Below are 13,021 nucleotides of genomic sequence, written 5' to 3' on the forward strand. Positions count from 1 at the left end.
CTTGTAGCGGTGGCAGATCTGGGATTGGGCGTCATCGATTCAAACTTCTGTTGTGTCGCTGGCATGGCGCCAAGTCTTTCTTGAACAACAGTACGTTGTGCATCCGCCGCCTCGATCTCCTCGCGCGTCAGGAAATGCGTTTCCAAGTGAATGGCACGCGACGCGTTGTCACGCTTTGGGGTAGATTCCAGAACGGAGCTGGAGGCCGCAATCGCAGAGGTTGAAGACTTCGGTACACAAGGCGTGCCCGAAGCAACGCTTTCTTGCACTGAAGAAGCTGCTAGTACATCGCTGAAAGCGGCAACGCAATCGCTGTCTGGTAGCGATGTAGCAGAAGCTACGCGGCTGGAAGCATCGACACAGTGGCTGTTGATGGCACGCTTCGCCGCACGAACCAACTTCATAGCACGCTTCCGCGCACCGAACGCGTGTAGCGTCTTTCGCTTTGTTGGACGCATCGTGACTGACCGCGCAACAGTCTGCAATAAACTGTTCGGACGGCACGGCAAGATATCGTAAAGACGGTGACAACAGCGAACACAAACCTGGCAAAACGTGGAGAGCGCACAAACCACAAAGACCGCCAACAACAAGAAAATGAAATGGCCATGGCGGCCAGTGCAGACGATGCGCTGGCCGCCGCCGAAAGGTTACTGCCTCGTCAGCGCGTGCAGCAGAAAAAAATAGCGGCCGCGCGATCCCCCGCGTTCTCGAGGGGCGCGCCCTTCGCCCAATCGCAGCCTCGCATTTCAAACGCGGGAAGCTCGAAAGGCGCTTTGAGGGCCCCAATCACAAGCGAGCCACGCTTCCACCATGCTGCCGCCACGGTCGTCGGAGGAGGCAAAAAAAAGAGCAAGAATTCACGAACAAAACAAGACCAAGATGGCGGCGCTCGGTTCGCTGGCTGAGAAACGGCAAGTGCTCGAAGTTGGCTTATTTTCGGCGCTTTCTCGCAGCTCAGCGGCTGCCGCGCCTTGTTCGATATTTATTTTGAAGTACTTTCATGACGAATTAGGCGCTGATATTTGCAGAACCGGTAGTTTATGACACAAACTGTCAGAATATTCACTTTTCCAAAAATCGACTTTTTCGCGATTTTTCGGTTTTCAAGGGCCGCGTCCCCCCTTAAGTATGCGCTGATATGTTCATGTCTGAATGACTATGCGCTGTCTGAGAGTTAGTAAATACTCGAAATTGGCTCCAAATTGGATTAGAGAGGACAAAAACTTTGATCCCGATGCTAATTTAAACGCAAATCACCTATAAAGCTTTGAAAAATCAGCACAGAGCAAAACAGCTGCGCACTGTTCAGTGTGACAACACATGACATCGCATGGGATTTGGTGTTATTAAAGTGTTCGCACAGAGTTTTAAAAAATTAAAAATTGAGAAGCTGAAACTTATCTGGTTCCGCACACATCGTAATGTATTCGCAGAGTGCACAACGTACCACAACAGTGCATCGGCACTTCACATTTCAAACGAAGCACAGCAGTTTTAAGCCAATGCTCGGCAGCGGTTTCGTTTTCTCTACTGATCCAACATGGTGGGCCTAGTTCTTGGAGCGCCAAGAGACGGCACTGCGAATTTTGCATATTGTTCATTATCACAGTCTGAAAAACCGGGCAGCTACTGTAACTACATGACTGAGTCCTACTTTGACTCCATATTGATTTGCAAACACTGCAGTTCCTCAGCCTTCCCTCCAAATTTGCTCAGTAAAAATAAAACAGCAACATGAAGACTAACTCGGTATCTCCACAGCCACAAGGCACAGAAACAGCTAAGGCGTGTTTCACAAACCATGCATTAGGCCTGGCACATGAAGATGGCATGCAGGCCACGAATTACCGAGAGGTGCAGTCACCAAGTCAAACGCAAGAGCAATAACTCACCACTTGGTGTTGATGAATGAATGAGATTGGCAGGAGCGGCATCTGCATCTGCAATGACACAAAGCAGTTGTAGAGGAGACTGGAAATTTATGCGACGTCAATTCCAGAATGGGAACTAAGCAGCAATCACAACGGGTCTGAAATGGGAGTTCAAAAGCGACTAAGGCTATGAGGGACACCGTAGTGAAGGGCTCCGAAATTTCGACCATCCAGGGTTCTTTAATGTGCACTGACATCGCACAGCACATGGGCCTCTAGAATTTCGCCTCCACAGAAATTCGACCGCTGTGGCCGGGATCGAACCTGCGTCTTTCGGTTCAGCAGCCGAGTGCCATAACCTCTGATCCACAGCAGTGGCATCTGGTGTGATGTCACAAAAGCGAAAGACGCAGAGACTGCTGCGTGTGTGTACCTTATAGAGGTCAAAACGGCGCTGGAGCATGGCGCCCCGTGTCAACTGTGGTCGCTCATTGTGACCGTAGCCGTTCCTTTTATGCAAGTCAGTGTTTGATCGATATGAAACTCACATGCTTCTGCCAAATTTCAAACACTCCAAACTCTCCTGTGTCATAGACGATCCAAATGCGCCACCGTGACTGCATCCTCTAGCATTAAGTTCTGCTCGCACATAACCACCTCTGCAATCTCTAGTCACACAAAGAATAGATTGGGCTAACAAGAACTAAAAATTGCATTGCCCGGCCGGCATCGCCTGAGGTGCAAGGGGTACACAGAGGAAGCAGCGAGCATGGGCACACAGCCTGAATGTCGCTGACATCTCGACTGCTAGAAATGCTGCAAGAACAGCGAGTAGTAAGATGTGGCCGCGGGGTCATAAATCCCATCAGCCATAAACAGATCTGTGTAAATGGATTTCCCAAGGTTCTGCATATGAATTTTGTCCACTTTGGATCTTACAAAATGTCACCAGCCGGCTACGACTGACACTAAGTGGATGGCTCGGGACTAGTTTCTACTAGTGGGAATGCTTCCAATGAGTGCAGACATCACCGAGCCCAGGAACGTTTTTAATTTCATTTATATTGAAATTTAGCCGACCTAGCCGCGATTCGGCCCCTCAATCACAGCAGCTATGCAAAGCATCAACATAGTGAGACAAAATTATTCCCCTTTGCTGGGAGGTCGCATATATGTAACCCGGCCCACTCGCTAAAAGGACGAGACGCCGATATCAGCCGGCAACAGTGGCATGCAAGATTAGGCAGGACAGGCACAGCATACACTAACTCATGAAACCAGTCAGCTTTGTTCACTTTTCCCATTTTGACGCCAGCATTGCGTTGCAAATCATATTCTGATTGCAGCTGCATGTCAGCCTTACTGCTGTGAGAACATTTTCTTTCAGCTCCTATGCTAGAAACAGTTGCAAGGCAAAGCTAATGACAAACAAAAAATTTGTTGCTTGTTCTATGTTACGCTTGCTTGCATCCTCAATGATATATGCACGGTGTATCCACATTTGCGCATCAGCTCAATGCACATTCATATATTCAGAGGAGTTGAGTAGAATTTTTTCTCATGTTTCATGGAGCTCAATCAAGCAGTAGTTCACAGTAACATCACACCACATACAGTCACCACTTGCCTTTTACATGACACACTGCGCTTGCACCCCCCTCAGGTGCATTCACATTCCATGACTAGCGTGCACACAAAGGAAAGACTCACCGTTGGCAGACGTGAAGGCGGCCGGCTTCCCGAGTTGAATGTAGGCAGGTGGCACTGCGTGTGGGTCCCACCGCGGAGCCACCTGGCACCATGCCGCGGCCACTGCCTTGCACTTCAGGCAAGGCAGAGGACTGCTCCGGAAATTGAGCAGTCAGCCGAGAAGACATCCCATAATTCGGCCTGGCACCTCTGTTCTGGCTGGGTTCTGCACAAAAAGTGGGACAGTCTAGCTTGCATGCGGCATGAGAAAGCTACAGCTAATGGCTAATGCTGCGTGCCTTCCTCGTTTATCCAGCCATAAAACACCAAAATTTAGCTCTGCTACACTTAAATAGGACCGCATTAATTAACTAACCTCCAGCCCCCTTCAACTAAGATTTACATCCAGGACTGACTGTACTAATCCACGTGGCCGAAACCTAACGAGTGCGAGACATAATCTCTTCACAGCAGTGAGGCAAAGTTTGTAAACACAGGGCAAAAGAAATGTTGCTTGGGGTTTACCCATTGGAATAGTGATCTTGCACTAGAGAAAAAAAGTCTGCCTCCAAACAATGACAGCGAAAAACAACTTGTGCATCGACCTGAAGGAGTGGCAGCATTCATGCAGTAAACCTCGAGCATTAGCAGCAGATGAGAGTGAACATTTTGGCAATTCTTAGCATCACCACCATGTGTCAGGCCTAACATCACTACACAAGCAGCGAACATTAAATCGACATGCGTACTGCCATTGATAGATGGTAAGCTGTAATGCCATGAAGGAGTTCTTTAGTTCTACACCAAATATATGTGGCACTGAGGTCCCCAGTTCAGCGCTTTTAAAATTTTAGATGAGAAAGTCAGTTTATTTTTGTAGTCTGCCAAGCACCAAAATTAAGAAAAGATGCCAAGCCAATCCTCCTGCTCTCTCCAAGGGCACAGTGCCTGTTGTAGATCTCGGCATGGTAGAAACATCTAAACAAGTAAAGTTGGGAGAGGGCCAGCGTAATGAGCACAGCATCAAACCTCAAACATGGTCTGCTACATTTCAGTCAAGTCAAGACAAAGCTAAAGCCCTTCTGTGAACACTCTTGAGTGACTCATTGTTGCCCTCGATGCTGACAAAAGCATTAGCTTAGAAGAACTAGTAGCTCAAATTAGCTAAAGCCGCATGCCAATTGTTGAAAGCCCAAGTTTAGCGCATATGGCACAGTCACCGCACACAGGCCAAAGCGGGACTGTCTTCACTACACTGCTGCCTGACCAACACTGTTCGGCATCCTCCAGCGATTAAGGGGGAACGCGGCCCTTTAAAAGCAAAAAATCACGAAAAATCAAGCTTTGGAAAAGTGCATATTCCGGCAGTATGTGTTATTAACTAACTTTTCTGCAAATATGAACGACTAATTAGCCGTGAAAGTACTTCAAATCAATTATCTAACGAGCCGTGGTGGCCGCTGAGCTGCGAGAGAGCGCTGAAAATATCCCAACTTCGTGCGGACGCTGTTCCTCAGCCAGCGAACCAACCGCCGCCATCTTGGTCTTCTTTTGTTCATGAATTCTTGGTCTTTTTTTTTGCCACTTTCGAAGGCGGCGGCATGGTGGGAGCGTGGCTCGCATATGATTGGGGCCCTCAAAGCGCCTTTCGAGTTTCCTGCCTTTGAAATGTGAGGCTGCGATTGGCTGAAATGGTGGTGATGTCAACAACTGGAGAGATCAGAGTTACGTTGCTTCTGCCTGCATCCTGCTGTGCGTTCTTGAACGCTGCCAAGCACCACAGCATGGGTTCTACCTTGACTGCCGCTTGTTTTCTTCTTTCTAGCTGTTTTACACTCATTTCAGCCATTCAAAGTGGACTCAAATTTCCATTAGAAGTGTGCACAACTGATCCTCCCTGAGCGACTGTCCTAAAGAGCAATGTTGGTCCCTCTTTCTTCCAGAAATCAATGAGAAAAAATGGTCATTCCAGGTCTAGCCATGTGAGTCAACCTTTCTATGAGTTTCCCACAAATCAGCCACTGCTTACAAAACCATTCAGTAATGTAACATGTCCAATTAAACAATGTCGTCTTACTTCCAACAAGACTTCGCAGTCTTACTGCAGTTTTCAGAGCTGTACAAACAACATTCCTTCAGGTTGGATCAGAGTAGAACTGGAAGGCACTGATTGGGTTCCAACTGTGCCAACAAGTATTTAACAACATGCACACAAACTAGGTGAACACTGTCAAAAAGTGAGCAATGCACTGCAACACACAGAAACGTAAAAGAAAGAACTGGGAAGGAGATTGCATGCTAAACCCAAGCAGCATAAAAGATCTTCAAACAAGAGTGGAGTGCTAAAGATATACGGGCAGTCCACTCATGCCAACATAGGCAAGAAACCAAGGAAGCTTACCTTAGATGGGACTGAATTTCTATTTCCCTCCGGAGCTGGTTCTCCATTGAGTACTTGGCCAGTTGTGATTTGAACATTACCTGCGCACACAATTTTTACCAACAATCATCCTAAACACTGCTTGCTCAACTTTTGCAGGTCACATATTTCCGACAACCCAAGCAAGACAATTATGGTTGTGTTCAGAAAATTTCACAACTTGATACTGTTAATTGAGCACTATTTGTTGACTATTGTACAAACAGCGTTGCAGCACTTCAGACCTATGAGAAATCGGTGCGGCCATTGCTCACAAAGCGCACGCAGGCAAAGATCCCAGACTTCTTTGGCGGAAAATAAATTTGTAGTCCCCTCGGGCCTTTCTTGTCGAGTAAGAATTTTTGTTGTTTCTTTTCATACGCGCTAGCGGCTCCGGTCGTGGTGTTGGCTCTTACCCACTCGAAAGTAGCGCGGGGGGTCATGACGATGACCATACGGACCCCCAAAGATTGCGCTAGTTGTATGATTACCAACATTGGCGCCAATTTGTCATTAGCTGTGTGGCTTGCCGTCCCGTCGGCGGTATTTAGAGAAGATTGTTGCGCCGCTAGCCGAACCGTCCTTTGGGTCGGTGCTACCGGCGTGAATTCGTCATGCGCGAGTGCGACGAAAAGTGAAAATGGTACGTGCTAACCGATACGACCGCGATATGCTGGTACGGTTTATGCGGATGCAAATTGCATTATGTTCAATGGGTGCTCAGTCGGGGATTTGACTTTACTACTTTTAAAACGAAAGTACTGTTTAAGCGGGTACGTTTTAACGAGGTTTTACTGTAATCGAATGTACTGAATTATGTGCCCAAGAAATGCATCATTCAATTTAACGAAGTTCTCGATTTACCGAAATAATTCACGGCTCCCCTCAACTTCGTTAAATCGAGTTTTAACTGTAGTGGGAATTCTTCCAATATGCTTTTGGCTTCGGACTTTTCGGAACACAGCTTCTCCAAATTTTAATATGTAGCGCCCCAAAGGCGCCAACCGGCTACGACTGACACTTAGTGGATGGCTCGATCTAGTTTCTACTAGTGGGAACTCTTCCAATGAGCGCAGACGTCACCGAGCCCAGGAACGTTTTTAATTTCATTTATATTGAAATTTAGCCGACCTAGCCGCGATTCGGCCCCTCAATCACAGCAGCTATGCAAAGCATCAACATAGTGAGACAAAATTATTCCCCTTTGCTGGGAGGTCGCATATATGTAACCCGGCCCACTCGCTAAAAGGACGAGACGCCGATATCAGCCGGCAACAGTGGCATGCAAGATTAGGCAGGACAGGCACAGCATACACTAACTCATGAAACCAGTCAGCTTTGTTCACTTTTCCCATTTTGACGCCAGCATTGCGTTGCAAATCATATTCTGATTGCAGCTGCATGTCAGCCTTACTGCTGTGAGAACATTTTCTTTCAGCTCCTATGCTAGAAACAGTTGCAAGGCAAAGCTAATGACAAACAAAAAATTTGTTGCTTGTTCTATGTTACGCTTGCTTGCATCCTCAATGATATATGCACGGTGTATCCACATTTGCGCATCAGCTCAATGCACATTCATATATTCAGAGGAGTTGAGTAGAATTTTTTCTCATGTTTCATGGAGCTCAATCAAGCAGTAGTTCACAGTAACATCACACCACATACAGTCACCACTTGCCTTTTACATGACACACTGCGCTTGCACCCCCCTCAGGTGCATTCACATTCCATGACTAGCGTGCACACAAAGGAAAGACTCACCGTTGGCAGACGTGAAGGCGGCCGGCTTCCCGAGTTGAATGTAGGCAGGTGGCACTGCGTGTGGGTCCCACCGCGGAGCCACCTGGCACCATGCCGCGGCCACTGCCTTGCACTTCAGGCAAGGCAGAGGACTGCTCCGGAAATTGAGCAGTCAGCCGAGAAGACATCCCATAATTCGGCCTGGCACCTCTGTTCTGGCTGGGTTCTGCACAAAAAGTGGGACAGTCTAGCTTGCATGCGGCATGAGAAAGCTACAGCTAATGGCTAATGCTGCGTGCCTTCCTCGTTTATCCAGCCATAAAACACCAAAATTTAGCTCTGCTACACTTAAATAGGACCGCATTAATTAACTAACCTCCAGCCCCCTTCAACTAAGATTTACATCCAGGACTGACTGTACTAATCCACGTGGCCGAAACCTAACGAGTGCGAGACATAATCTCTTCACAGCAGTGAGGCAAAGTTTGTAAACACAGGGCAAAAGAAATGTTGCTTGGGGTTTACCCATTGGAATAGTGATCTTGCACTAGAGAAAAAAAGTCTGCCTCCAAACAATGACAGCGAAAAACAACTTGTGCATCGACCTGAAGGAGTGGCAGCATTCATGCAGTAAACCTCGAGCATTAGCAGCAGATGAGAGTGAACATTTTGGCAATTCTTAGCATCACCACCATGTGTCAGGCCTAACATCACTACACAAGCAGCGAACATTAAATCGACATGCGTACTGCCATTGATAGATGGTAAGCTGTAATGCCATGAAGGAGTTCTTTAGTTCTACACCAAATATATGTGGCACTGAGGTCCCCAGTTCAGCGCTTTTAAAATTTTAGATGAGAAAGTCAGTTTATTTTTGTAGTCTGCCAAGCACCAAAATTAAGAAAAGATGCCAAGCCAATCCTCCTGCTCTCTCCAAGGGCACAGTGCCTGTTGTAGATCTCGGCATGGTAGAAACATCTAAACAAGTAAAGTTGGGAGAGGGCCAGCGTAATGAGCACAGCATCAAACCTCAAACATGGTCTGCTACATTTCAGTCAAGTCAAGACAAAGCTAAAGCCCTTCTGTGAACACTCTTGAGTGACTCATTGTTGCCCTCGATGCTGACAAAAGCATTAGCTTAGAAGAACTAGTAGCTCAAATTAGCTAAAGCCGCATGCCAATTGTTGAAAGCCCAAGTTTAGCGCATATGGCACAGTCACCGCACACAGGCCAAAGCGGGACTGTCTTCACTACACTGCTGCCTGACCAACACTGTTCGGCATCCTCCAGCGATTAAGGGGGAACGCGGCCCTTTAAAAGCAAAAAATCACGAAAAATCAAGCTTTGGAAAAGTGCATATTCCGGCAGTATGTGTTATTAACTAACTTTTCTGCAAATATGAACGACTAATTAGCCGTGAAAGTACTTCAAATCAATTATCTAACGAGCCGTGGTGGCCGCTGAGCTGCGAGAGAGCGCTGAAAATATCCCAACTTCGTGCGGACGCTGTTCCTCAGCCAGCGAACCAACCGCCGCCATCTTGGTCTTCTTTTGTTCATGAATTCTTGGTCTTTTTTTTTGCCACTTTCGAAGGCGGCGGCATGGTGGGAGCGTGGCTCGCATATGATTGGGGCCCTCAAAGCGCCTTTCGAGTTTCCTGCCTTTGAAATGTGAGGCTGCGATTGGCTGAAATGGTGGTGATGTCAACAACTGGAGAGATCAGAGTTACGCTGCTTCTGCCTGCATCCTGCTGTGCGTTCTTGAACGCTGCCAAGCACCACAGCATGGGTTCTACCTTGACTGCCGCTTGTTTTCTTCTTTCTAGCTGTTTTACACTCATTTCAGCCATTCAAAGTGGACTCAAATTTCCATTAGAAGTGTGCACAACTGATCCTCCCTGAGCGACTGTCCTAAAGAGCAATGTTGGTCCCTCTTTCTTCCAGAAATCAATGAGAAAAAATGGTCATTCCAGGTCTAGCCATGTGAGTCAACCTTTCTATGAGTTTCCCACAAATCAGCCACTGCTTACAAAACCATTCAGTAATGTAACATGTCCAATTAAACAATGTCGTCTTACTTCCAACAAGACTTCGCAGTCTTACTGCAGTTTTCAGAGCTGTACAAACAACATTCCTTCAGGTTGGATCAGAGTAGAACTGGAAGGCACTGATTGGGTTCCAACTGTGCCAACAAGTATTTAACAACATGCACACAAACTAGGTGAACACTGTCAAAAAGTGAGCAATGCACTGCAACACACAGAAACGTAAAAGAAAGAACTGGGAAGGAGATTGCATGCTAAACCCAAGCAGCATAAAAGATCTTCAAACAAGAGTGGAGTGCTAAAGATATACGGGCAGTCCACTCATGCCAACATAGGCAAGAAACCAAGGAAGCTTACCTTAGATGGGACTGAATTTCTATTTCCCTCCGGAGCTGGTTCTCCATTGAGTACTTGGCCAGTTGTGATTTGAACATTACCTGCGCACACAATTTTTACCAACAATCATCCTAAACACTGCTTGCTCAACTTTTGCAGGTCACATATTTCCGACAACCCAAGCAAGACAATTATGGTTGTGTTCAGAAAATTTCACAACTTGATACTGTTAATTGAGCACTATTTGTTGACTATTGTACAAACAGCGTTGCAGCACTTCAGACCTATGAGAAATCGGTGCGGCCATTGCTCACAAAGCGCACGCAGGCAAAGATCCCAGACTTCTTTGGCGGAAAATAAATTTGTAGTCCCCTCGGGCCTTTCTTGTCGAGTAAGAATTTTTGTTGTTTCTTTTCATACGCGCTAGCGGCTCCGGTCGTGGTGTTGGCTCTTACCCACTCGAAAGTAGCGCGGGGGGTCATGACGATGACCATACGGACCCCCAAAGATTGCGCTAGTTGTATGATTACCAACATTGGCGCCAATTTGTCATTAGCTGTGTGGCTTGCCGTCCCGTCGGCGGTATTTAGAGAAGATTGTTGCGCCGCTAGCCGAACCGTCCTTTGGGTCGGTGCTACCGGCGTGAATTCGTCATGCGCGAGTGCGACGAAAAGTGAAAATGGTACGTGCTAACCGATACGACCGCGATATGCTGGTACGGTTTATGCGGATGCAAATTGCATTATGTTCAATGGGTGCTCAGTCGGGGATTTGACTTTACTACTTTTAAAACGAAAGTACTGTTTAAGCGGGTACGTTTTAACGAGGTTTTACTGTAATCGAATGTACTGAATTATGTGCCCAAGAAATGCATCATTCAATTTAACGAAGTTCTCGATTTACCGAAATAATTCACGGCTCCCCTCAACTTCGTTAAATCGAGTTTTAACTGTAGTGGGAATTCTTCCAATATGCTTTTGGCTTCGGACTTTTCGGAACACAGCTTCTCCAAATTTTAATATGTAGCGCCCCAAAGGCGCCAACCGGCTACGACTGACACTTAGTGGATGGCTCGATCTAGTTTCTACTAGTGGGAACTCTTCCAATGAGCGCAGACGTCACCGAGCCCAGGAACGTTTTTTAATTTCAGTTATATTGAAATTTAGCCGACCTAGCCGCGATTCGGCCCCTCAATATCAGCAGCTATGCAAAGCATCAACATAGTGAGACAAAATTATTCCCCTTTGCTGCGAGGTGGCATATATGTAACCCGGCCCACTCGCTAAAAGGACGAGACGCCGATATCAGCCGGCAACAGTGGCAGGCAAGATTAGGCAGGACAGGCACAGCATACATTAACTCATGAAACCAGTCAGCTTTGTTCACTTTTCCCATTTTGACGCCAGCATTGCGTTGCAAATCATATTCTGATTGCAGCTGCATGTCAGCCTTACTGCTGTGAGAACATTTTCTTTCAGCTCCTATGCTAGAAACAGTTGCAAGGCAAGCTAATGACAAACAGAAAATTTGTTGCTTGTTCTATGTTACGCTTGCTTGCATCCTCAATGATATATGCACGGTGTATCCACATTTGTGCATCAGCTCAATGCACATTCATATATTCAGAGGAGTTGAGTAGAATTTTTTCCCATGTTTCATGGAGCTCAATCAAGCAGTAGTTCACAGTAACATCACACCACCTACAGTCACCACTTGCCTTTTACATGACGCACTGCGCTTGCACCCCCCTCTGGTGCATTCACATTCCACGACTAGCGTGCACACAAAGGAAAGACTCACCCTTGGCAGACGTGAAGGCGGCCGGCTTCCCGAGTTGAATGTAAGCAGGCGGCACTGCGTGTGGGTCCCACCGCGGAGCCACCTGGCACCATGCCGCGGCCACTGCCTTGCACTTCAGGCAAGGCAGAGGACTGCTCCGGAAATTGAGCAGTCAGCCGAGAAGACATCCCATAATTCGGCCTGGCACCTCTGTTCTGGCTGGGTTCTGCACAAAAAGTGGGACAGTCTAGCTTGCATGCGGCATGAGAAAGCTACAGCTAATGGCTAATGCTGCGTGCCTTCCTCGTTTATCCAGCCATAAAACAGCAAAATTTAGCTCTGCTACACTTAAATAGGACCGCATTAATTCTAACTAACCTCCAGCCTCCTTCAACTAAGCTTTACATCCAGGACTGACTGTACTAATCCACGTGGCCGAAACCTAACGAGTGCGAGACATAATCTCTCCACAGCAGTGAGGCAAAGTTTGTAAACACAGGGCAAAAGAAATGTTGCTTGGGGTTTACCCATTGGAATAGTGATCTTGCACTAAAGAAAAAAAGTCTGCCTCCAAACAATGACAGCGAAAAACAACTTGTGCATCGACCTGAAGGAGTGGCAGCATTCATGCAGTAAACCTCGAGCATTAACAGCAGATGAGAGTGAACATTTTGGCAATTCTTAGCATCACCACCATGTGTCAGGCCTAACATCACTACACAAGCAGTGATAGATGGTAAGCTGTAATGCCATGAAGGAGTTCTTTAGTTCTACACCAAATATATGTGGCACTGAGGTCCCCAGTTCAGCGCTTTTAAAATTTTAGATGAGAAAGTCAGTTTATTTTTGTAGTCTGCCAAGCACCAAAATTAAGAAAAGATGCCAAGCCAATCCTCCTGCTCTCTCCAAGGGCACAGTGCCTGTTGTAGATCTCGGCATGGTAGAAGCATCTAAACAAGTAAAGTTGGGAGAGGGCCAGGGCAATGAGCACAGCATCAAACCTCAAACATGGTCTGCTACATTTCAGTCAAGACAAAGCTAAAGCCCTTCTGTGAACACTCTTGAGTGACTCATTGTTGCCCTCGATGCTGACCAAAGCATTAGCTTAGAAGAACTAGTAGCTCAAATTAGCTAAAGCCG

The 13,021-nt window shown here is 46.9% G+C and overlaps 1 pseudogene across 1 annotated transcript in view; it reads right to left on the minus strand.

Annotated features, from left to right (window-relative positions):
- LOC144112549 (uncharacterized) overlaps nt 1–11,949 on the minus strand; it is a 34,700-nt pseudogene extending 22,751 nt beyond the window's left edge. Inside the window, exon 1 of the transcript XR_013310308.1 lies at nt 11,903–11,949. The product of XR_013310308.1 is annotated as an uncharacterized LOC144112549 (transcript). The remainder of the gene's footprint in view (nt 1–11,902) is intronic.
- Nucleotides 11,950–13,021: the final 1,072 nt, after the last annotated feature.

Source organism: Amblyomma americanum, unplaced genomic scaffold, assembly GCF_052857255.1.
Source record: "Amblyomma americanum isolate KBUSLIRL-KWMA unplaced genomic scaffold, ASM5285725v1 scaffold_408, whole genome shotgun sequence".
In the NCBI taxonomy this organism is placed as follows: Eukaryota; Metazoa; Arthropoda; class Arachnida; order Ixodida; family Ixodidae; genus Amblyomma; species Amblyomma americanum.